Source organism: Pogoniulus pusillus, chromosome 11, assembly GCF_015220805.1.
Source record: "Pogoniulus pusillus isolate bPogPus1 chromosome 11, bPogPus1.pri, whole genome shotgun sequence".
Lineage (NCBI taxonomy): Eukaryota > Metazoa > Chordata > Aves > Piciformes > Lybiidae > Pogoniulus > Pogoniulus pusillus.
The window spans coordinates 3,436,615-3,460,777 of record NC_087274.1 but is presented as its reverse complement, the minus strand read 5'-3'; the positions used below and the strand labels follow the sequence as shown (position 1 = coordinate 3,460,777).

Genomic DNA, 24,163 nt, shown 5'->3' with positions numbered 1-24,163 from the left:
CGTCCTAGGCCAGGTTCGTTATAAATAGAACAGAAAATGTCTTAAGCACACTGGAGAGTATTTGATAAAAGAGCTGCTCCTATATTGGGAAGAGGGAGGACAAACCTTTGTCACCATTGCCTCTCTTCCCTGCTTTCTGTAGGAGGCCTTTGACTTCAGATCCTTGTTTCCTGCCTGTGCCTTAAGCCTCTCTCCGGGTCTCCGGTGGCTGTGTTGTGCATCTTTGCAATCACACACTGCAACTACAGCTCCAGTCTTTAAACAAACCAGTCCCCAGAATGGGCATATCAAATCTGGAGGCTTTTTACTGCTGCTTTCAGCTTAAGTGCTTTTGAATCCTGAGAGCAGAACAGTAAAATGTGGGTGGCTTAGTTAATGTGACTGGCAACCACCGAGGTTTCATCCGAGGAGATGCTGAGTGGAAGAAATTCATTGCTGCAAGGCCATGGGCACAGCAGAGTTTTGGAGTGTTGATTATGTAAGTAAATGTGTAGCTGTAGATTGATGAAGGGGATAAAAGCCTTCATCATCCATCAGTAGTGTATTAGGGAGGGCTAATTGGGTTTGTGCAGGTTTTTGCAGGGAGCTTTCTGCAAGGAGCGGTGATAAATATGCTCAGGAAATTGTAATGAAGGCCTAAGCACTGTCTGTGGAGCTCACTTAGTGATTCAAACCAAGACATTAGGAGGAGCACAGGCTGTAGGGTTACACTGGCAATAGTTCTTCCTCTTTCATGGAATCATAGAATCAAGCAGGTTGGAAGAGACCTCCAAGCTCAGCCAGTCCAACCTAGCACCCAGCCCTGGCCAGTCAACCAGACCATGGCACTAAGTGCCTCAGCCAGGCTTTGCTTCAACACTTCCAGGCACAGCAACTCCACCACCTCCCTGGGCAGCCCATTCCAATGCCAATCACTCTCTCTGCCAACAACTTCCTAACAACATCCAGCCTAGACCTCCCCTAGCACAGCTTGAGGCTCTGTCCCCTTGTTCTGTTGCTGCTTGCCTGGCACCAGAGCCCAACCCCACCTGGCTACAGCCTCCCTGCAGGCAGCTGCAGACAGCAATGAGCTCTGCCCTGAGCCTCCTCTTCTGCAGGCTGCACACCCCCAGCTCCCTCAGCCTCTCCTCACAGGGCTGTGCTCCAGGCCCCTCCTCAGCCTTGCTGTCCTTCTCCAAACACCTTCCAGCACCTCAGTTTCTCTCTTGAATTGAGGAGCCCAGAACTGGACACAGCACTCAAGGTGTAGCCTGAGCAGTGCTGAGCACAGGGGCAGAAGAACCTCCCTTGTCCTGCTGCCCACACTGCTCCTGAGCCAGCCCAGGATGCCATTGGCTCTGCTGCCCACCTGGGCACTGCTGCCTCATCTTCAGCTCCTCTCTCCCAGCACCCCCAGGTCCCTTTCTGCCTGGCTGCTCTCAGCCACTCTGGCCCCAGCCTGTAGAGCTGCTTGGGGCTGTTGTGGCCAAAGTGCAGGCCCACTTTTTCTTGCCTTTTGTTGAGCTTATGCAAATATTGACCTTTGAATTCTCACCGCTGCAGAGGTTTGAGCGAGCTGTGCTTTGAAGGGGCAGGGAAGTGGCTGTGGTCACGTTTTCAAGCTTTAGTTGCAGTAATTAAAAGGGCAGTGTCAGACATACAGATCATCTGACATTTAATGTGGCAAAGTGAGAAGGAAATTGGTGGTAAAATCAGCAGGGTTAATTTTAGAACCATCCAAGGCGAGGTGCAGAGAATGGAAACTAGGCTGGCCAACAGGTAGCATCATCACCAATGTGCTTCCAGAACATCCTAAAGTTCTCCATCCTGTCAGTTCTGCAGTCAGGAGTACTCTTTGTGAGAGTGTAGGATTGTGTTCCTCTTCAGACAATAAATGTTCTTCACATTTTAAAGCCTGACTCTTGCAGGCTGCTTTGTATGACCAGATTGGTATCCGGTCAGTGAACCTCTGTCTATGACGTGCAGCAACTGTTGGGATCTGACCTTAATCTGTAGTTAATAGTTTAGGCTTTAAGACTTATTTTTATTTGCAGTGCAGTGATCCCCTGAATAAATGAAGCCTCATATTATGCAGAACTCTGCACAAGGGGACACAGTCTCAAGCTGTGCCAGGGCAGGTCTAGGCTGGATGTTAGGAGGAAGTTGTTGGCAGAGAGAGTGATTGGCATTGGAATGGGCTGCCCAGGGAGGTGGTGGAGTTGGTGTCCCTGGAGGTCTTCAAGAAAAACCTGGATGAGGCACTTGGTGCCATGGTCTAGATGACTGGACAGGACTGGGTGCTAGTTTGGACTGGATGATCTTGGAGGTCTCTTCCAACCTGGTTGATTCTATGATTAATATTTAAGTAAAGTGAGATGCTCTTAATTGTAGAATCGGCTTGAGTCTGTGTCCCCTTGTTCTGTTGCTGGTTGCCTGGCAGAAGAGACCAATCCCTCCTGGCTACAGCCTCCCTTCAGGTAGTTGCAGACAGCAGTGCAGTCACCCCTGAGCCTCCTCTTCTTCATGCTAAACACTCCGAGGTCCCTCAGCCTCTCCTCATAGGGTTTGTGTTCCAGGCCTCTCACCAGCTTTGTCGCCCTTCTCCTTGCTACAGAAGGTTTAGTACCCTGGAGAGACAAGACATGGTGGCACGTGCACATATTATCCTGTCACTTGCCAGATGTGGGCTTTTTTAAGTGGAATTATTTGCTTGAGCTTGGTACTGAAATCTCAGTTTAACAGCATGCTGAATTTTGCATGCAAATCCTCTGTCACATGAATAGTTGATACCAGGTAAATGATGCATGTTCTGGCTGTATGTAAAGGCAGAGCCACCTGAAACGTTGCTTGGGTGGATAGAACACAGCCCCATCAGGAGAGAGTGGCCAAAGTAGGCACCATGCAGAGAAGATCTCTTGTGGCACACACATCTCTCCTAGCAATAATTAAGAAGCAGCAGCGCGGAGATGCAACTCTTCACAGTAACTCAGGGAACAACTTCATCCCCTGGGCATTGATCCTGTTAGGAACAGCCTGCAGCACTCCTGTGTTTCTCAGCAAATTGTCTTCTTCCAGGCTTAATGATACACAGGTGACTTTTTGTTTTCATCCCCCCTCCCTCTTTAGCAATCAGTGGAGCAGAGCCTGATACACTTAAAGCTGATTCTTAGCAGCTGAGTCCTCCTCACTTCACAGGTATGGAAGGGAAGCTCTGATGGTGGCTCTGCCCCGTGTGCTTTGCAGGAGAAACTTGCTCCTTGAAGCAAGATCTGACTAGAGTTACTACAGAGTTTTAAGGGTGAGTAACATCTTTCATACAGGTTATTTTGCTGAACTCAGTTTAATTAAGAGGATGACAGAAATGGAATGGCTAATGGGAAAGAGAATCATCTTGCCTGAGAAAATGGTGCAGAGGCATTTTGGGTGGTGCTGTCTGTAATGCTGATCAGAAGGTGTTGAAGTTGTTCTTTTTATGGTGGTTTTCCTTTCCCCTTCTTACAGCATATTTTGAAAAGAAATAAAACCACCCAGAACCCTTCATTCTGGCTCTTCTTGCATGGGCAAATTATTTGTCCCTAGGTTGAGGCTTCAAAACAGAGGAGTTTTATTCATCTGTGGCATCTCTTTGTGCAGTCAGAGATTCATTCTGAGATGCAGGGTAACAGATGCAGTCTTTGGATCACCCAGCTCCAGCTTTTGTGTTAGCCAGCCATCAGGAAATATCATGACATTGCTGGAGCACAGAACACATCTGTTGGGAAGATGTTTAAGGCTTCTGTGAAATAGGATGGGGAAAAAAGCCATGACTGGACTGGGGAGTGGCTCTCAAAACAGCTGTGCCAAACAAGGGAGTGGGGCCATGTGAAAGAGCTCTTTTCAGACCTACCCAGAGTTGGGGTTGCATGGCTCCTCTCCAGAAGTTTTGTTTCCCCTGCTATTGCAGAAGTGAGTTCTGCAGTTGGTTCAGGTCTTCCTGTCAGTTTGAAGTGTGCCTGTGTGCAGGTTGGTGGGCAGAAGCCAAAGTTCCCTTCTGGCTTTCCCAGAGTTCAAACTTGAGGGGTTTGGTTGCTTATAATTCTAGCTGCAGCTTCGACTGCATTAGGTTTGTTGTCTCCTCCTTGTTAAGGGAGCCTGTTGCTTGATTCCTGCATTGAAAAGGAAGCCTTAAGAAGATGAATCAAGCCTTTAACATTTGCTTTGATATTTTATTAATTGGCTTTAATGGCATAATCCATGTTGCCATGAGGATGCTTTTCAAGGCCACATGTCTGCTCTGAGAAATGGATGCCCTGCTGTGTTTTGTAACAGCATGTCCTCATTCTGAAGTTGCCTGTGGTGTAGCCCTGATGCAAGTGCTCCCAGGCTGCTCTTTCCTCCCCTCCTCACACTCTCTGCACAAGCGCCACAAGCCTCACTTACCTGCTCTTAAAAGTGCGGTGGCAATGACAGAGCCCAGGGCTTTGCTGAGCCTTGATGTGGCACTTAAAGTGGGAGCCCTGAAGGCAGATAATGAGCTCTGCTTTACTCCTTAGCACGGGAGAAAACGTCAGGTTTCTTTTCAGCTCTCAGTGGTAATGAATCCTTCAACCATTTCAGACTGAAAATAGAAATCAGATCCTTTTTTTTGGTGCCAATGCAGATTTTGGACTTGGGTGTTAGGAGAAGCAGAGCCCTGGTTGTCCTGTAGCACATGTGGTATCTGCATAGCAGTGCTCAAATTAGGCAGTGCTGGGTTTAAGTGCTTGCTTGCAAGTGGAGTTGGGGTGTGGAAGCCTCTCCCTGTCTCTTATTTGTCAAGGACTTTACCCAAAGATTCTACTGAACAATTTGAAATGTCAAAGCTTGCTCAGCTTCCAAACAGCTGTGTCCAGAGTGGCATTTGTGTGGATGGGACACTCTGAGCTCTCTCTAGAACACACTAAACCAGTCTGTTCCACAAAATAGTGCCTGTAGCTCCAGGTTATTCTTGTGCAAAGAGCTGTTTGTGAGGCTGGTGTTTTCTTTTAGGGTTTAAAAGACCTCCACAGTGTCTACTGAGGGAATGCCAAGAACCCTGATAGCACAACCTTTTGTGTCCAGAGAAGGGCAGCAAGGCTGAGGAGGGGCCTGGAGCACAGCCCTGTGAGGAGAGGCTGAGGGAGCTGGGGGTGTGCAGCCTGCAGCAGAGGAGGCTCAGGGCAGAGCTCATTGCTGTCTGCAACTACCTGCAGGGAGGCTGTAGCCAGGTGGGGTTGGGCTCTTCTGCCAGGCAAGCAGCAACAGAACGAGGGGACAGAGTCTCAAGTTGTGGTGGGGGAGGTCTAGTCTGGATGTTGTTAGGAAGTTGTTGTCAGAGAGAGTGATTGGCATTGGAATGGGCTGCCCAGGGAGGTGGTGGAGTCGCTGTGCCTGGAGGTGTTGAAGCCAAGCCTGGCTGGGGCACTTAGTGCCATGGTCTGGTTGCTTGGCCAGGGCTGGGTGCTGGGTTGGCCTGGATGTTCTTGGGGGTTTCTTCCAACCTGGTTGATTCTATGATTCTATACTGATAAGTTTTAAAGGCAGTAGTTTATCAGAGTGCAGATGTTCCAGTTTTGCTTGTTATAGAATCATAGAATGGTTTAGGTTGGAAGGGACCTCAAAGATCATCTAGTTCCAACCCCGTGCCATAGCCACTAGAGCCTGTGTATGCCCATCTTGAGGCTATCACTTCACCCATGGACTTGCAGGTCACATACTCATTCTCCAAACTAAAAAGGCCTTTGATGTTTCCAGCTGTTGCCTTCAGACAGCAACACTCCACATTTGCCATTGATTGAAGGCTTTCCAACATCAGAGATGTCATCACGTGGAGTCTGGTCTGCATGCTCGGCTCCCCTTGCCTCTGTCTGCCAGTGAAGTGAAGCAGTGCTCAGGTTGCACAGATTGTGTCAGGCTCCAGAACATGCCATGAAGATGCAAGACAGGACTCTCTGTTTGTTTGTTTCTCTGCCTTGTCCTACAGAGTCTTGTGCCAAGACGTGTTTGTGCTGGAGTTTGAATATTAAAGGCTGAGTCAGTGTAAGAAAGGCAGAGTACAGTGCAGAGCAGTCGGTAAAGTGCTGCTTGCTCAGAGCTGCTCCTGCCTTTGCCCTTGCTGGTTGTTCTGCAGAGGGAGGTGTGGGGTTTCTTGGCTGGTAGGAAGCTGTGATTTTCCAAGCAGAATATTCTAAAAGGAGGTCATTGTCTAGAAGCAGAATCGCTTCATTTGGGCTTACACCGAGGAATTCTAACTCGTTGTACCTGCAGAATGAGTTTTGTTATCTCCCTCTGCCATGCAGGTTTGTGATGGGGAAGTGCATTCTCTTCTAAACCTGTCTTCCTGAGGACACTGCATGACTCAGGGCTTAACTGAGAGCAGCCCTATAATGGATACCTTTCTCAATGGCTGCTTGCTCCCAAGTAATCTCTTCCTGAGATCATCCCTTTAGCTGGCATCACTGTGATGAGTCTCTGTAAGCTGTCATGGCCCTGCCCGTGCCAGCCCCAAGCTTGTTGCTGCTTCAGTAATGTCATTTTATCACTTGCTTGCCAGGTGTGAACTGAAATCCTGATTTGACAGGTAAGAGATTTTTCACAGAAGCATTGAGCTTGGAAAAGACCTCTGAGATCATCATGTCCAACCTTCTACCCAGCGCCTCTGTGACCACCAGACCCTTTCTTCACCTTCCCCAGCAGTGAGGCCACACCAGTTTCTTAAGACTTCCAGGTAGTTCTGGAGACCTTTGTGCATAGTTTACATGTTAGCATTAATTTAGTTTAAAAAAGAAATGAGAAAGGATAATTGGTGCCTCTCACCCTTACAAAATGAGTTGAGAGGTTCTCACCTTCCTCCTAACCACCTCCCACAGCAGCATGCTGGTCCCTGGCTCTGTGCTGAGCTCCTTGGGTTGGATGAGGCACTTAGAGCCCTGGTCCAGATGAGGCACTTAGAGCCCTGGTCCAGATGAGGCACTTAGAGCCCTGGTCCAGAAGAGGCGTTTAGTGCCCTGGTCCAGAAGAGGCGTTTAGTGCCCTGGTCCAGACGAGGCACTTAGTGCCACAGTCTAGATGACTGGATAGGGCTGGGTGCTAGGTTGGACTGCCTGAGCTTGGAGGTCTCTTCCAACCTGGTTGATTCTATGAAAGTCAGTGCAGTGCTTCCTCAGTTTGAGTCCATCACAGAACTTAGCTTAGGGAATCCAAATTTAGCGTAGGGAATCCATGTGGATCTGAGATTTTAGGGCACAGTTTTATGGATACCAGCAGTGTCTGCTGCCCTGCCTTTGTTAAGCCACTGTTGGCAGCTGGAAGGTTTGTGAGAGGGCTGAGCAAGCAAATGTGTCAAAGGTTAGAGTGGAATCCTCCTCCTAGCCCCTGGCACTGCTTCTGGGTCACGATTAACGCACTGGAATTTTCTCTCCTCGCTCTAACAATCTTGATGTCATCACTGGTGCTGCTGCAGATGGTCTCCCATGGTTAAAGATGATACTGTTTAAATGGCTGAGGAGGGTGCCTGCAGGGAAAAAAGGGACCTGGGATGGTGGAGGGCTACTGCCCCAACCTTCGGAGCAGACAATGTTGCAGTAAATTGATGTCAGCGATTTTGATTTGGGTGGAAACTTGGTGCAGCTGCATCCGAAAAAGCCTGGAGAAACTATTTATAGTAACAGATTTCTGCAGACAGCAACAGATTCAGCATGCTCTCACCATCTTGGGGTTGTTCCCTTACATGAAGCTGGTGGAATGTAAGTAGAGATGTATTGGAAATGCAGCATATAGCACAGCTCTAAAATCCTGACGGTTCAGAAAGTATATGGGCCCTTTTTGACATCACTTATTTCATCTTGGAACACCTTTTTCTGCTTCAGCTCCTTCTTTGACCTCAGTTTGAGTCAGGTTCTTTCTAGCTTAGCAACTGTCAAGCTGGCAGCAGAGTACATCACTTACCTTGGAGAAGGCAAATGCTTGCATACCAGCCTGCATCCTTGCAGGGCTGTGCTGGAGCCTGGAGCAAGGGGGCAGAGAGTTCAGCCTGGAATGCCTTGGCTTGCCTAACTCTGCCCCTGGAAACTATGTAGTGCCAACTTCTGAGGTGGAACTTGTGTAGACCAATTCTCTCTCACCCTGGGAGGGATCTGTGCCTGGCAAGAGTTTACCTGCCTTCAGTTTATGCCACCGTGGTAGTTGTTCTTGTGAGAATGTAGAATCATAGAATCAAGCAGGTTGGAAGAGACCTCCAGGCTCAGCCAGGCCAACCTAGCACCCAGCCCTGGCCAAGCAACCAGACCATGGCACTAAGTGCCTCAGCCAGGCTGTTTCTGAACACCTCGAGGGACAGGGACTCCACTACCTCCCTGGGCAGCCCATTCCAATGCCAATCACTCTCTCTGCCAACAGCTTCCTAACAACATCCAGCCTGAACCTCCCCTGGCACAACTTGAGGCCGTGTCCCCTTGTTCTGTTGCTGCTTGCCTGGCAGAAGAGCCCAACCTCACCTGGCTACAGCCTCCCTGGAGGGAGCTGCAGGCAGCAATGAGCTCTGCCCTGAGCCTCCTCTTCTGCAGGCTGCACACCCCCAGCTCCCTCAGCCTCTCCTCACAGGGCTCTGCCCCAGGCCCCTCCCCAGCCTTGCTGCCCTTCTCTGGACACCTTCCAGCACCTCAACATCTCTCTTGAGTTGAGGAGCCCAGAACTGGACACAGCACTCAAGGTGTGGCCTGAGCAGTGCTGAGCACAGGGGCAGAAGAACCTCCCTCGAGGTAGGAGAAGGGAAGGAGAAAGAGCAGAGATGGGAGCACAGGAGGAGCCTTGACAGTGGGCAGATGGTAGCTGGGGCCCAGCCTGGCCATCCTTTCTCAGGATAGCTCCTGGAGGATGCCAGTAGTGGGGCTGACACTGTGGTAGAGTGGTTTTGAAGAACCCTTTGAATGCCAGTTTGAGAGGATGCACTCCAGGGAACTGCAGGTCCCACAGGATGTTGTTCTGCTTGTATTTGAAACATTCCAGGTTTCTGTTTCACTTTTTTCCCTCCTTATGCCTCTCATTGTTTGAGCTGAAGTATTTCCTTCTAGTTCTCCTTGAGCTTTTAGGAAAACCATTACTTTTTTTCCCCCCCTCTCTATTATTAGCAACAAGTGAAATGTACTTTGTGGGGTTTCATTTCCTTCAAGCCTCAGCTGACAGTATTTGCATCCAAAATGCCATTAGGAAATGGCAGGTTCTTAAGCTCTTATTGTTTTGTTTTGCCTCTAGGAGTCATTTTAGGCGTGCTCAGACTATTTTAGAGCCCTGTTCTGAAGCAGTTTTGTGAATCTTCAAATGCTAAGTGTGGTCGTTTAGTAACGTTGCAACTGCAAATCCATTTACAATGCACTTCCCTCTCACCTCCCTGCTTTGCCTTGCTTTGATGTCAGATTCGTTTTCTTCTCTTCCTCTCAGCAACTCTCACTCCAGACTACAGCAGTCAGCTGGTCTGGGCTAAAAATAACCTGGGAACCCCTACCCTGCCCTGTAGATTGTGACATTGCAGCCTCTGATTTGCAGATCCCTTGTGAGGAAGAGTTAACTTGGACAGTGTGCAATGTAGGGAAGCTCTCCCTGGAGTGTTTAATATATTGGACCATGGTTTAGGTTTGGCAGGTCTGAAGAGCAACCTGCTTTAGGCTGTTTGTTAGAGGAAGGGATTCTGTGAGCCTGGAACACAAACTCTATGAGGAGAGGCTGAGGGAGCTGGGGGTGTGCAGCCTGCAGCAGAGGAGGCTCAGGGCAGAGCTCATTGCTGTCTGTAGCTCCCTCCAGGGAGGCTGTAGCCAGGTGGGGTTGGGCTCTTCTGCCAGGCAAGCAGCAACAGAAGAAGGGCACACAGTCTGCAGTTGTGCCAGGGGAGGTCTAGGCTGGATGTTGTTAGGAAGTTGCTGTCAGAGAGAGTGTTTGGCATTGAAATGGGCTGCCCAGGGAGGTGGTGGAGTCACTGTCCCTGGAGGTGTTGAAGCCAAGCCTGGATGAGGCACTTGGTGCCATGGTCTGGTTGACTGGATAGGGCTGGGTGCTAGGTTGGGCTGGCTGAGCTTGGAGGTCTCTTCCAACCTGCTTCATTCTATGATTCGTGCTGTATCCTAAGTGCAGTTTGTTTGCTGTATGTGCTTAGACCTATCTGAAATGCTTTATAGTAATAGAAGATGAATGTGATAGGCAGGTTCTCTTCCCCCTCTGCTCTGCTGTGGTGAGACCCCATCTGGAGTACTGCATTCATTTTGAGGCTCCCCAGTTGAAGAGGGACAGGGATCTGCTGGAGAAGGTACAGCAAAGGGCCAGGAGAGTGATGAGGGGACTGGAGCACTGCTTGATGAGGAGAGGCTGAGGGACCTGGGGCTGCTTAGTCTGGAGAAGAGAAGACTGAGAGGGGATTGAATCAATGTTTATAACTGCCTGAGGGCTGGGGGTCAGGAGGGGGGGACAGGCTCTGCTCACTGCTCCCTGGGATAGGACAAGCAGCAATGGATGGAAGCTGCAGCACAGGAGGTTCCAGCTCAACACAAGGGGGAACTTCTTTGCTGTAAGGGTCCCAGAGCCCTGGCACAGGCTGCCCAGAGAGGTTGTGGAGTCTCCTTCTGTGGAGCCTTTCCAGGCCTGTCTGGATGTGTTCCTGTGTGCCCTGAGCTAGATTGTGTGGTCCTGCTGTGGCAGGGGGGTTGGACTGGATGATCTCTTTGGGTCTCTTCCAGCCCCTGACATCTGTGAGCCTGTGATAGGAAAGGATTCTCCAATTGGCACCTCCCCTCAAGCCTCGGTGGTGAAATGCTGCTGTGTTGTTTCCTGCCTGCAGTGGAGAGCCGAGGCTGGGAGAGGCTCCCTTGTGTAAGCATTTCCTGTGGGATTGCAGCTTGTCTGGATCCATTTGACCTCCCCAGGTAGTATAGGTGTCAGTATCAGCCTAGCTCTGGCAGCACAGCACTCAGCAAGCCTGTAGAACCTGTCTGAGAAGCAGAGTAGCTGTCTGGCAGGCACTCTGTGCTGGACCTTGCTCTGTGGGTTGGGCTGCCAGGGTTACCTGGGGTGCATCAGGCATGGATCAGGCAGCATCAGTTCTTAGTGCTTCCTCTGGTGGTTTGAGCAGTGTTTACCCCCCACAGCCCTCAGCTTCCTTGCTTTATTCCTTTAAGAATGGATTCAAGTCTGAAAAGTGAGCATTGTGCTTCAAGTCTCTTCTGTTCCTCTTCTTTGAGTGAAGTAGTTGGGCACTAACACTTCAGAGCCATGCCATCTTCAGAGTCTCACTCTTCCCAGTCAAGCACCTCTGCCAAGGGAAACACTTTGTGTTCTGAGTGATAAGGCTTCAAATACCTTGCAGAGGAAGGTGTGGAGCAAACCACTCCACCTCCCCTAGACATCAATTATTATGCTTTAGAAATAATTAACTAGGGACTGTTGGTAATGGCAGCCTCATCTTGGTACCAGATAAGCTCTCCTTGAAACCTGGGATGTTTGTTTCGGTGCAGATAGTCCTCAGCAAGCATTATCTGTCTGTGTCATTTTGCACTTCTTCCTTGTGAGTCTCAGTGGATTGTTTTACAGGGCTGCCTGTCCCAGGATGAAAAAGAGCATTTGAAAACCTTCTGTTTCATTCCTCTGAACGCCCTCAGAGGAGCTGCTTGTTGGAAATTCCTAAATGCTTCTCTGGGCTGTGCATTCTCCATGATATTTTGTTTGGATGCTGACACTTCAAGCTTCTTCTCAGGGAATTTTATTTCCTTCCTTTCCTCTTTGGTCAGTTACCCTTCAAGAATGTTGTGGCAGTTGGAGAGGTTTCATAGTTCCATAGTGATGTAACAGCAGCTGTGCACTGCAGCTTAGAATCAGTCAGGGTGGGAAGGGACCACAAGGAGCAGCCAGTTCCAACCCCCCTGCCATGCCCAGGGACACCCTACCCTAGAGCAGGCTGCACACAGCCTCAGCCAGCCTGGCCTCAAACACCTCCAGCCATGGGGCCTCAACCACCTCCCTGGGCAACCCATTCCAGCCTCTCACCACTCTCATGCTCAACAACTTCCTCCTCACCTCCAGCCTGCCTCTCCCCCCCTCCAGCTTTGCTCCATTCCCCCCACTCCTGGCACTCTCTGACAGCCTAAAAAGTCCCTCCCCAGCTTTTTTGTATTACTCTCAGATCCTGGAAGGCCACAAGAAGGTCACCTGGGAGCCTCCTCTTCTGCAGCCTGCACAGCCCCAACTCTTTCAGTCTGTGCTCACAGCAGAGCTGCTGCAGCCCTCTCAGCATCCTCCTGGATGCTTGCTTCGTGTAGAATGTTTTTTTTTGGGGGAAAAAAACATGTACTTCCCAAAAAAACCATCTCCAAAGAATCATTTTAAGAAGCTGATGGAAGTGTGGTGCTTGCACACTGGTGTGAAGGAAACAAATCTGGTTTTATTTCTCTACTGTATCATTCTGCTTGTGAGAAAAGTTCCCAAGGGCTGTTCCTGCTGGCATTTATTTTTTATGTTGCCTTAGTTATTTGCAGAAGCTTAGGTGCAAGGTAGTTAAATTCACCACTGAGTGCTGTTGAAGCTCACTTAGTCTTCAGAATGTTACAGGAGCTGGCTGCAGAGTACTCAGTTATTTGAGATGATAATAAAACAGTGAATTCCCCAGCTGAAGCCTGTGCTCAGATCTAGGGGATATAAGCTCACCAGTTGCCTTTGCTGCTTAAATTGGTTAAACTCAGTGCTGCCATGGATCATCTTCACTCTTTCAGAGCTTATTTATCTTCAAGTTATTGTGTGATTGCAGCGTTTAAGACTGAAAGAAGTTCTGTGTGAAATCATGATGCAATCAAACTTAAGCCACATGAGAAGGAACTTCAGCATTTCCCCCCCCAAATACTGTTCTTAACGTTCTGTAGTGTGTGAATGGATTTCTTGAGCCTTCATTTTGATTGTCATTAGCATCAAAGCCTTACAAAGTGCTTAAAGATTTGCATTTGATTTACTGATGCCGTTGGAAAGGGCTGCCCAGGGAGGTGGTGGAGTTGCCATACAATCATAGAATCAAGCAGGTTGGAAGAGACCTCCAAGCTCAGCCAGGCCAACCTAGCACCCAGCCCTGGCCAAGCAACCAGACCATGGCACTAAGTGCCCCAGCCAGGCTTGGCTTCAACACCTCCAGGCACAGCAACTCCACCACCTCCCTGGGCAGCCCATTCTAATGCCAATCACTCTCTCTGACAACAACTTCCTCCTAACATCCAGCCTAGACCTGCCCTGGCACAACTTGAGACTGTGTCCCCTTGTTCTGTTGCTGCTTGCCTGGCAGAAGAGCCCAACCCCACCTGGCTACAGCCTCCCTGCAGGTAGTTGTAGCCAGCAATGAGCTCTGCCCTGAGCCTCCTCTTCTGCAGGCTGCACACCCCAGCTCCCTCAGCCTCTCCTCACAGGGCTGTGCTCCAGGCCCCTCCCCAGCCTTGCTGCCCTTCTCCAAACACCTTCCAGCACCATCCCTGGAGGTGTTCAGGCAAAGCCTGGCTGGGGCACTTAGTGCCATGGTCTGGCTGCTTGGCCAGGGCTGGGTGCTAGGTTGGGCTGGCTGTGCTTGGAGGTCTCTTCCAACCTGCTTGATTCTGTGTTCCTATGAGCCCCTGGTTTGACCCGGAGGAGCACTGATACTTTGCTTCTCTCCATACACAGTTTCAGTGGAGGCATATTTAGGTTTCTAGCTAAATTTATTTTTAATAACAACTGCAATTTCTCCTCCTCTTTGCTACTTTTTTTGCCTGGGGAGCCTGGAAGTGATACATTTCCCCATTTAAACGCGAGCAAACTTTGCAAGGGACTGATTCCAAACCCAGCCTTCTGCTAGGTGAAGGCCATGTGCCTGGGAGGTGAGGTACACCCCCAGCTGCCAGCCAGTTGTAACATGTTTGATGTGCTTGCTTTTCATCCTGCCCTGGAATTAATTAGTCTTTTAACTCCTAGGGAAAAGAAAATCTCTCATTCCAGCTAAATTTAGCCACGGCGCTCGTCCCCTTGCCTGCGTTTTGTTGAGTATTAGGTATCTCTCCTGGCTCTGCCCTAGGATGCTTATTTTTAGGGCCTCTATTAATATCTTTAAATATATGATGTAAGGAGACTTAAGGCAGGATTGAACTGGAAAACTTAATTATTGTCTGTGTAGTTTTCCACTGTTAAATCTGAGTGGAAATTCAGACCGGCGTTTCAGACAGGAGGTTCTAAACCCCAGAAGCTGAAGGATGTGAAGGAGCTTTTGGTGATTAAATGAAAGGGGTGGATTTATTTTAAGGTAAAAGGTTCCTCTCTTTGTGACCACTTCCACTATCTGTGTGTCTTTGCAGTGTTTTGTAATTTATTTAGGAACCTAGGTGGTCAAAGCAACAGATACTTCGCCCAGCAAGGGTTGATGAACTCTCAAAGTGGAGAGCTTTCTAACCATGGGCTCCATTTAATGATCTCTGCATATAGAATCAGGGTTGGAAGGGACCTCAGGGGTCATCTAGATAGGTGACTGAGTTCTAGCAGATCAGTGTTGGTACCTGCAGTGTTCCCCTTAAGCTTCAGATTAACCACAGAGTCAGTCATGGTTGAAAGGAACCACAAAGATCATAGAATCAACCAGGTTGGAAGAGACCTCCAAGCTCAGCCAGTCCAACCTAGCACCCAGCCCTATCCAGTCAACCAGACCGTGGCACCAAGTGCCTCATCCAGTCTTCTCTTGAACACATCCAGGGATGGTGATTCCACCACCTCCCCGGGCAGCACATTCCAATGGCAAATCACTCTAGGTCCAGCCCTCCTGCCACGGGCTGGGTCACCTCACACTAGATCAGGCTGTCCAGAGTCTCATCCAGCCTGGCCTTAAACACCTCCAGGGATGAGGCTTCCACCACCTCTCTGGGCAACCCATTCCAGGCTCTCACCACCCTCATGGTGACTAACTTCTTCCTAACATCCAGTCTGACTCTCCCCATTTCCAGCTTTGTTCCATTCCCTCCAGTCCTATCACTACCTGGTAGCCTAAGAAGTCTCTCCCCAGCTTTCTTGTAGGCTCCCTTAAGATACCCAAAGGCCACAGTAATGCAGCAATATGCAGTGTGGAGCCTCCTGGCTTGGTTGTTCTGAGCTCTGGGTCTCCTTGACAGCTACAGGAACCTTTAAGTCTTTGGGATAAAATTTGCTTTTGGATTCCTCACTAAATTCTGCTGTCCTAAAATGAAAATCTAAAGACAATGCAGAGCTTATTAACCTCTAATTAGCTTAAATGAAAGCTCTCAAAGTTTGGTTTGTTCTTTTAGGCAGCAAGCAGCAAGCTCAGAATTGCAAATTGCCTGTCTGACATACAACCAACTTGCTTTGATCCTCTGCTTGTTTACTCCTTTGTTGCTCTTTTGCTCTGTCACTGTTGGAAGTGGTTGACAGATACTGAAGATACTTCTCATGAGGTACCTGAAAACCACTCCTGCATGTTTAACATCCAGTCTGGTTGTTTCAGCACTGCTCACACTTGTTAATTCTGTCGTGAATTTTGTTTCTTTTTCACTTTGAGTGCTGCTGGTGATGTTTGTGTCTCTAGAGTGCTTTGTGGGGGCTTAATGCCAGGACAAAGCAGTGTATATTGCTGGATAATAAGGTGAGGCTGAGAATTGCAGGTCTTCTGACTGTCCTCATAGAATCAAGCAGGTTGGAAGAGACCTTCAAGCTCAGCCAGCCCAACCTAGCACCCAGCCCTGGCCAAGCAACCAGACCATGGCACTAAGTGCCCCAGCCAGGCTTGGCTTCAACACCTCCAGCCACAGTGACTCCACCACCTCCCTGGGCAGCCCATTCCAATGCCAATCACTCTCTCTGACAACAACTTCCTAACAACATCCAGCCTAGACCTGCCCTGGCACAACTGGAGACTGTGTCCCCTTCTTCTGTTGCTGCTTGCCTGGCAGCAGAGCCCAACCCCACCTGGCTACAGCCTCCCTGGAGGGAGCTGCAGAAAGCAATGAGCTCTGCCCTGAGCCTCCTCTTCTGCAGGCTGCACACCCCCAGCTCCCTCAGCCTCTCCTCACAGGGCTCTGCTCCAGGCCCCTCTCCAGCCTTGCTGCCCTTCTCCAAACACCTTCCAGCACCTCAACATCTCTCTTGAATTGAGGAGCCCAGAACTGGACACAGCACTCAAGGGGTGGCCTGAGCAGTGCTGAGCACAGGGGCAGAAGAACCTCCCTTGTCCTACTGCCCACACTGCTCCTGAGCCAGCCCAGGATGCCATTGGCTCTGCTGCCCACCTGGGCACTGCTGCCTCATCTTCAGCTCCTCTCTACCAGCACCCCCAGGTCCCTCTCTGCCTGGCTGCTCTCACCCACTCTGCCCCCAGCCTGTAGTGCTGCTTGCCCTGCAGTAGCTTCCCAAATGGTTTAGCAGCCCAAGGAACCAAGTGATTTTACTATGACCTTCTGAAAAGAATTGTGTCCTGGCTGCCAACAGGAGCAAGGAACTGGATTCAATTACCCTTGGAGTTTCTTGTTAGTCCTCTGCTCCTAATTAATTAAGTAGGATTTTGCTATATTCAGCTGATAATATTTTATTGAGCCAGTGAGTGCTGATAGTTTGAGAGAGGATTTTGACTTCAGTAATATTTTTCTTTCATTACAATGTACAGAAGCTGCTCCATTAGTGGCACCAGAAAAAACAGGATGATAGGAAGACTCAGGCACAAGTGAAAAAGCTCTAAGGTGTTTCACCCACATTTTGTATGCTTCTCCTCTTCCCAGCCTGTCACTCTGTCAGAATCTGTTGGGGAGGGTTTTGGGGGGTTTTTTAATATATGATGCATTTCACTAATCTTCTTGTAATCCCATGGTAAACTGCTTAGGTTGATGGAGAAGGTTAGGCAATGTTGGTGACATAGTTGGCCCCTGCAAAGTCAGTTTCCTTTTATAAACAGGCTTTCAGAGGATATGCTTTAACAGCTGTGTAGCTATCCCTGCATTAACCTCATCAACCTCTTTTGGAGAAAGGAGGTATCTCCTGGATTAATTTCATAGAATCAAGCAGGTTGGAAGAGATCTCCAAGCTCAGCCAGTGCAAACTAGCACCCAGCCCTATCCAGTCAACCAGACCATGGCACTAAGTGCCTCATCCAGTCTGATCTTGAACACCTCCATGCATGGTGACTCCACCACCTCCCTGGGCAGCCTATTCCAATGCCAATCACTCTCTCTGCCAACAACTTCCTCCTAACATCCAGCCTAGACCTGCCCAAGAACAACTTGAAGCTGTGTCCCCTTGTTCTGTCGCTGCTTGCCTGGCAGAAGAGACCAACCCCACCTGGCTACAGCCTCCCTTCAGGTAGTTGTAGCCAGCAATGAGCTCTGCCCTGAGCCTCCTCTGCTGCAGGCTGCACACCCCCAGCTCCCTCAGCCTTTTCTCTCAGGGCTGTGCTCCAGGCCCTGACCAACTTTGTCCAGGCTATTAGGAGCAATGACAGACAATGGAATGAGTTTATAGGGGACACAGTCTCAAGCTGTGCCAGGGCAGGTCTAGGCTGGATGTTAGGAGGAAGTTGTTGGCAGAGAGAGTGATTGGCATTGGAATGGGCTGCCCAGGGGGATGGTGGAGTTGCTGTCCATGGAGGTGTTCAGACAAAGCCTGGCTGGGGCACTTAGTGCCATGGTCTGGTTGATTGTGTAGGGCTGGATGCTAGGTTGGACTGGATGATCTTGGAGGTCTCTTCCAACCTGCTTGTCTCTATGATTCTGTGGTTCTCTTTATGTCAGGTTTGGGACAAACTCTTAGGTCAGTGAAGCTTTTGTTTCACTGTGTTCTTGCTTTATCAACTTTTTCTGGAGCAATCAAACAGTTTACTAAGTGAACTCAGCAGTTTTGTAGGCAGGTAAAAGCTGCCTGTATTCATGTCCTTACTGACTGCTTTCAGGTCTGACAAGCAAAACAAATAACCTTCCTTAATTTGTAGAAGGGCAATTTTGGGCACAAACATGTGTCAAGAGCCTGTAAAAATCCTGTCCAGAAGGTGTTGAAAGTCCTTATTTGAAGTTATTTTCTAGCCATTAGAACCAAGTAAGCTATTTAATTTGGCTTTGATGTTTCCTTGCTGCAGTTTTTCTCAGCCCTTTCATTTTTTTATGCCAAATAGACCTAAAATGAGTCTGTCCCTTAGGTGTAGAGAAGGCTGTGCTCTCATTACTAAATGGTAGATGATGGAGGAGGGAGGAGAGAGGCTCTCTAAAGATTCTTCTTTGTGCAAAACACACAGAGAGGATTTAAAGTTTGCTTTTCTCCTCCTGATTTTCTTTCCTCTGTAACATTTCCAAGTGTGTATTAATGATTGTTATTATTACTGCTTTTTAAGGAGAGATCTGTGTTTAGAGAGATGCAGACACTCCCATGCAGTAGAGATGGAACAGCAAAACTCTCTGCTGTTTCTGCAATGCTCAGATTAGGTAGTGTTTGAAAAAGAATTGCTCTGTTGTCTTCTCCTGCACTGCCTGCAAGGTCTCGGGAAGTGGCTACTGAACGAGCTCAGTGCAGACTCTTTTCCAGCCCTAGGTTTTGTAGAGTCATAGAATCAGGCAGGGTTGGAAGGGACCACAAGGAGCAGCCAGTTCCACCCCCCACCCTGCCATGCCCAGGGACACCCTACCCTAGAGCAGGCTGCACACAGCCTCAGCCAGCCTGGCCTCAAACACCTCCAGCCATGGGGCCTCAACCACCTCCCTGGGCAACCCATTCCAGCCTCTCACCACTCTCCTGCTCAGCAACTTCCTCCTCACCTCCAGTCTGAATCATAGAATCAAGCAGGTTGGAAGAGACCACCAAGGTCATCCAGTCCAACCTAGCACCCAGCCCTATCCAGTCAACCAGACCATGGCACTAAGTGCCTCAGCCAGGCTTGGCTGCAACACCTCCAGGCACGGTGACTCCACCACCTCCTTGGGCAGCCCATTCCAATGCCAATCACTCTCTCTGACAACAACCTCCTCCTAACATCCAGCCTATACTTTCCCCAGCATAACTTGAGACTGTGTCCCCTTGTTCTGTTGCTGCTTGCCTGGCAGCAGAGCCCAACCCCACCTGGCTACAGCCTCCCTGCAGGCAGCTGCAGACAGCAATGAGCTCTGCCCTGAGCCTTCTCTTCTGCAGGCTGCACACCCCCAGCTCCCTCAGCCTCTCCTCATAGGGTTTGTGTTCCAGGCCTTTCACCAGCTTTGCTCCGTCCCCCCAGTCCTGGCACTCCCTGAGAGGCTAAAAAGTCCTTCCCCAGCTTTTTTGTAGCCCACTTCAGATTCTGGAAGGCCACAAGAAGGTCACCTGGGAGCCTCCTCTGCTCCAGCCTGCACAGCCCCAACTCTTTCAGTCTGTGCTCGCAGCAGAGCTGCTGCAGCCTCTGAGCATCCTTGTCCCCTGTGCAGTTAGCTTTAGGCAAGACTTTGGGCTCTCGTCTGAAAATAAAGCAGTGTTAGGCAGGGGCTGGGAGGAGCACAGAACACCAGCAGTGCTGGGGATGAAGAGTTCAGCTTCTCCGTTGTACAAGTGGGGGTGAACGCATCCAGCCTGCTGAAGGCGTTTGAGAAAGCTGAGCCCGGGTGGGGGTTTAAAACTGGCTCTGGGTGGGGGTTTAAAGCTGAGCCCGGGTGGGGGTTTAAAGCCGAGCCCGGGTGGGGGTTTAAAGCTGAGCCCGGGTGGGGGTTTAAAACTGACTCTGGGTGGGGGTTTAAAGCCGAGCCCGGGTGGGGGTTTAAAACTGACTCTGGGTGGGGGTTTAAAGCCGAGCCCGGGTGGGGGTTTAAAACTGACTCTGGGTGGGGGTTTAAAGCTGAGCCCGGGTTGGGATTTAAAACTGACTCTGGGTGGGGGTTTAAAGCTGAGCCCAGGTTGGGGTTTAAAACTGACTCTGGGTGGGGGTTTAAAGCTGAGCCCAGGTTGGGGTTTAAAACTGACTCTGGGTGGGGGTTTAAAGCTGAGCCCAGGTTGGGGTTTAAAACTGACTCTGGGTGGGGGTTTAAAGCCGAGCCCGGGTGGGGGTTTAAAGCCGAGCCCGGGTGGGGGTTTAAAGCCGAGCCCGGGTGGGGGTTTAAAGCCGAGCCCGGGTGGGGGTTTAAAGCCGAGCCCGGGTGGGGGTTTAAAGCCGAGCCCGGGTGGGGGTTTAAAGCCGAGCCCGGGTGGGGGTTTAAAGCCGAGCCCGGGTGGGGGTTTAAAGCCGAGCCCGGGTGGGGGTTTAAAGCCGAGCCCGGGTGGGGGTTTAAAGCCGAGCCCGGGTGGGGGTTTAAAGCCGAGCCCGGGTGGGGGTTTAAAGCCGACTCTGGGTGGGGGTTTAAAGCTGAGCTCGGGTGGGGGTTTAAAACTGACTCTGGGTGGGGGTTTAAAGCTGAGCCCGGGTGGGGGTTTAAAACTGACTCTGGGTGGGGGTTTAAAGCCGAGCCCGGGTGGGGGTTTAAAACCAGACATGGTTGGGGATTTAACCCTAACTGCAGCGGTTAAGCTTTTGCTAGCTGGGGCAGTTTGATTCCAAGGTTGGCCTGATTGTAGCTTTACAAGCTGAGAGTGAGGTCCTAGAGCATCTCAGCCGTGATGGAAGCTGCTCTTTGGTTCTCTTTGTGGGGCTCCTGGGAGCGAGCCTGGCTCGGTGCGATGGAGAGCTGAGAGCAACCCTGTTCCTCGAGCGAGGCTGCTGGCAGTGATGACACCAGTGCACGAGCAGGGGCTCAGCTGAAAATCCATTTCAATTTCAGGCTCCATTAGTGCTACAGAGAGAAATCATTACTTGTTAAACAGAAAGCAAGGACCGAGGCGTTTCGAACGGCGCCTTGCGAACCTGGGAGTCGGTGTAGTAGAAGACGAGTGTTTGATTGAGCTCCTTGGGTTGGGGTTTTCTTTTATGAGTGTTATTTCTTTAACTGTTTGAAAAATGGAGTGGGGAGGAAGGAGAGGACAGACTTGAAAAGTAAGAAAGTGTGCTGTAGGTAAGCACTGCAGCGTGAGCTAGGGGAGGGCAAGAGCGTGGATTCGTCGAGTTGCTCAGGCTGTGTGTGCAGCTGCATCAGTCACAGTTGCATTTAAAGCTTGCAATAGTTGCTAATTATCAACTGGTCAGAGAAGCTGCAAGTGAGCCAAAGGAGCTGTTAAAAGTTGGTAGGAGTCTGCAGTCATGTATTCCTTGATAAATTAGAGGGGAGTAGTCTCTAATTGTTTGACGTTTGCATTGAATCATGGAATCAGCCAGGCTGGAAGAGACCTCCAAGCTCAGCCAGTCCAACCTAGCACCCAGCCCTGGCCAATCAACTAGATCATAGAATCAACCAGGTTGGAAGAGTCCTCCAAGCTCATCCAGTCCAACCTAGCACCCAGCCCTGGCCAATCAACTGGATCATAGAATCAACCAGGTTGGAAGAGGCCTCCAAGCTCATCCAGTCCAACCTAGCACCCAGTCCAACCTAGCACCCAGCCCTGGCCAAGCAACCAGACCATGGCACTAAGTGCCTCAGCCAGGCTTTTCTTGAAGATCTCCAGGGACAGTGACTCCACCACCTCCCTGGGCAGCCCATTCCAATGGCAAATCACTCTCTCTGGGAAGAACACAGTTGTATTTAAAGCTTGCAATAGTTGCTAATTATTAACTGGTCAGAAAAGTTGTAAGTGAGCCAAAGGAGTTCTTAAAAGTTGGTAGGAGTCTGCAATCATGTATTCCTTAATTAATTATAGTAGAATAGTTTCTACTGTTTGATGTTTGCATTGAATCATAGAATCAACCAGGTTAGAAGAGACCTCCAAGCTCATTCAGTCCAACCTAGCACCCAGCCCTGGCCAATCAACTAGATCATAGAATCAAGTAGGTTGGAAGAGACCTCCAAGATCATGCAGCCCAACCTATCCCCCAGCCCTATCCAGTCAACCAGAGCATGGCACTAAGTGCCCCATCCAGTCTTTTCTTGAACACCTCCAGGGATGGTGACTCCACCACCTCCCTGGGCAGCCCATTCCAATGCCAATCACTCTCTCTGTGAATAACACAGTTGCATTTAAAGCTTGCAATAGTTGCTAATTATCAACTGGTCAGAGAAGTTGTAAGTGAGCCAAAGGAGTTCTTAAAAGTTGGTAGGAGTCTGCAATCATGTATTCCTTGATTAATTAGAGTGGAATAGCCTCTAATTGTTTGAAGCTTGCATTGCCTATTTGCAATCAGCGTTATGTGCGGTGGAGGTTTCTCTCCTGATGTTTGACTTGCCTGAAAAACATTAACAGATCTCCAGACTCAGCAGGGATTTTTTTTTTGTTGCTGCCATACTTTGTTTAATTTGAAAAGTATAGCATTGGCTTTTCAGGCTGTTCAAATGAAAATGGAAGCATTTGATCTGAAGCAAGAGGTTTTAATTGTTTGCAAGACAATTCACTTAGTGCCATGGTCTGGTTGATTGGACAGGGCTGGGTGCTAGGTTGGATTGAATGAGCTTGGAGGTCTCTTCCAACCTGGTTGATTCTATGATTCTATGGTCTAGTTGATTGGGCAGGGCTGGGTGCTAGGTTGGATTGAATGAGCTTGGAGGTCTCTTCCAACCTGGTTGATTCTATGGTCTAGTTGATTGGGCAGGGCTGGGTGCTAGGTTGGATTGAATGAGCTTGGAGGTCTCTTCCAACCTGATTGATTCTATGGTCTAGTTGATTGGGCAGGGCTGGGTGCTAGGTTGGCCTGGGTGAGCTTGGAGGTCTTTTCCAACCTGGCTGATTCTGTGATTAAATAGCAGAATGCAAAATATCTGAAGCCAAACACTTTTGCCCTAGCAGAGGTACTTAAAACTGGAGCAGTCTTGATAACCCAAGTGCCTTTCAACTCTCAAGGTGCATTGGATCATGAAATTCATACCCAGCTTTCATTATATTTCACTTTCTTTTTCCTTGAGAGAAATCTTTTCAGTGGACACCATCCTCTCTCTCTTTAAATTAGCTCACTTCTTGTTGACTTCCAGAGCCCCTAGGGCTTGCTTTATTCAAATTGCACAGCTTGTTTACCAGTTGCTGAATTCCTGGTTCTGAACTCAAATCTGCAAGGTACTGAAAGGTGTGCCTGTGATCTGGCAAACTGATTTGGTGTGTGCCCAACAGCAGGTTTAACAAAAGAAAGTTCCATTGTAGCAGAGTTAGCTCCATGGAGCTATTTACACTCTTGGATCCCTCTACACTCTTCATAGGTATGAATTTCACAGGCTCAAAGGATGTTAGGGGTTGGAAGGAACCCAAGGAGATCAGGTATAGGCTGGATATTAGGAAGAAGTTCTTCACAGAGAGAGTGATTTCCCATTGGAATGGGCTGCCCAGGGAGGTGGTGGAGGCACCGTCCCTGGGGGTCTTCAAGAAAAGACTGGATGAGGCACTTAGTGCCATGGTCTGGATGATTGGATAGGGCTGGGTGCTAGGTTGGACAGGATGATCTTGGAGGTCTTTTCCAACCTGGTTGATTCTATGATTGAGTCCAACCCCCCTGCCACAGCAGGACAATGCTATCTAACACAGACCACAGAGGAACACATCCAGACAGGCCTTGAAAGACTCCATAGGAGACTCCACAACCTGTCTGGGACCCTTACAGGAAAGAAGTTCCCCCTTGTGTTGAGCTGGAAACCCTTTTACTGCAACTTCCACCCATTGCTGCTTGTCCTATCCCAGGGAGCAAGTGAGCAGAGCCTGTCCCCCCAGTCCTGGCCAGCCCTTAGATACTTATAAGCATTGATCAAATCCCCTCTCAGTCTTCTCTTTTCCAGACTAAATTTCCCCTGATACAGGTTTTATAGCAAGCTTCAGACCTCTCTGAAGCATGGGCAGCTGGACACAGGATGCTCCCACGTGTACCTTTCCAAACTGCAAGTAGGTTTTGCATTTGTTTTGGAAGAGATGAATTGCTGCCCTTTTACTGTAGCTCTGTTGTCAAGTGCATGGTGTATCCCTTACTGGTCTGTCAGGCAGTCTTGCTGGGTTTACAGTTTGTTATGCTTGAGTTGCAACTGTGTGTATTTGCACCTTGTAATATCTCTTCAATGTAAACGTTGTGGTGGAGGTAATGGGAAGCATGGACAAAGGCAAAGAAAGCAATTGTGTTGCTTGCAGCCTTTGAAAGCTGCATCAGACCAGGCAGTGCTTGGCTGGCATGTCAGTATGCTGAGCACCAGGGTTGTGACATTCCTTA

At 49.4% G+C, this 24,163-nt stretch overlaps 1 protein-coding gene across 5 annotated transcripts in view; it reads left to right on the top strand.

Annotated features, from left to right (window-relative positions):
• Positions 1–24,163, top strand: part of PRKCA (protein kinase C alpha) — a 242,300-nt gene that overhangs the window by 23,141 nt on the left and 194,996 nt on the right. The window contains exon 1 of one of the 5 annotated variants that reach the window (XM_064150621.1): positions 3,273–3,277. The exons of the other annotated variants lie outside the window; for them this stretch is intronic. The gene's annotated coding sequence lies outside the window, so the exon portion shown is untranslated. Of the gene's footprint in view, positions 1–3,272; positions 3,278–24,163 lie in introns of those variants that run through there. 5 annotated transcript variants of the gene reach the window in all.